Raw genomic sequence first — 1,229 nt, forward strand, 5'->3', positions numbered from 1 at the left:
CTAAGGTATCTTCAGGATGGTCAGGAGGATGAGAAGGTAGGAGACCAGAATCAACACAAAGGGAAACATTATGAATAGCAGGGCAACCATAAAGATAGCGATTTCATTGAGGTAAGTGGCTCCACTGGCCAGCTTCAATACTGGGGGATGTCACAGAAGAAATGGTTAATTTCATTTGACCCACAAAAAGGCAAGGTAAATATGACCAAGGTGTGTCCCAAGGACATGAGGAGACCACTGATCCATAACACAGCAGCCATCTCTGAGCACCTGGTATTGTTCATAATGTGCGTATAGCGTAAGGGGTAGCATATTGCAACATAACGGTCATAAGCCATCACCCTCAAGAGAAAACACTCCATGGCCCCTAGAAATAGAAAGAAATACATCTGCACAGCACAGCCAGTGAAGGAGATAGTTTTATCCTCCGAGAGGAGGTTGGCAAGCATCTTGGGGAGGGTGACCAAGGTGTAGCAGATCTCCAGAAAGGACAGGTTCATGAGGAAGAAATACATGGGGGTGTGGAGGGCAGCATCAGCCAATGTTAGGGTGAATATGAGAAGATTTCCAGTCAGAGTGATCATGTAGGTAGCTGGAAACACCAGGAAGAATAAAGCCTGTATCTCTGGAAGATCAGAAAGTCCCAGGAGAATGAACTAAGTGACAGTGGTGTGATTCCTTCCTGCCATTTGGGCTCTGAGTTCCTCAGGACAGTATTTATTCCTAAGGAAAGATATAAGCCAATATAGTACAGATTTCTGAATGTAGTGACAGGTAGGCAAAAACAGGAAAGCTGCTTAGATAACTTATACAAGCAGGGAGTTCCATCCTGTCCCTTTCTTTCACCATCCCCTTGCTTGTCTCCCTTCCCCTCAGTCTGAATCTTCCCCTGTGCCCTTCCTGGGCCACATTTGGTTATCAAAGCCATCTTGACTCAGGGCAGTTTACCTTCACTTCTATTATTAATAATGGAAGATGGTGGCCATCTTTTTTATGGTTATCCTCCATACTGGCACCTGCAAAGATTGTAGGGGATCATATGGCCTTAAACTCTCTGAATCTATTAAACCATTGTGTAAATGGGAATCAGGCCATGTCAGAGTGATCTTCATGATTCATCCAAATAAAATAATTCATTTACACATTCATTTAACACATTTAAATCATGAAGCCACTCCAGGAAAGCATGGTCTGCTCACAGATATTGCTTAAGAGGAAAAAGAGACAAA

At 43.4% G+C, this 1,229-nt stretch overlaps 1 pseudogene; it reads right to left on the bottom strand.

Annotated features, from left to right (window-relative positions):
- LOC141997090 (olfactory receptor 10A7-like) lies at positions 1-689 on the bottom strand (annotated as a pseudogene).
- Between the last annotated feature and the right edge of the window lie 540 nt (positions 690-1,229).

The sequence above is a fragment of the Natator depressus genome, chromosome 13, assembly GCF_965152275.1.
Source record: "Natator depressus isolate rNatDep1 chromosome 13, rNatDep2.hap1, whole genome shotgun sequence".
In the NCBI taxonomy this organism is placed as follows: domain Eukaryota; kingdom Metazoa; phylum Chordata; order Testudines; family Cheloniidae; genus Natator; species Natator depressus.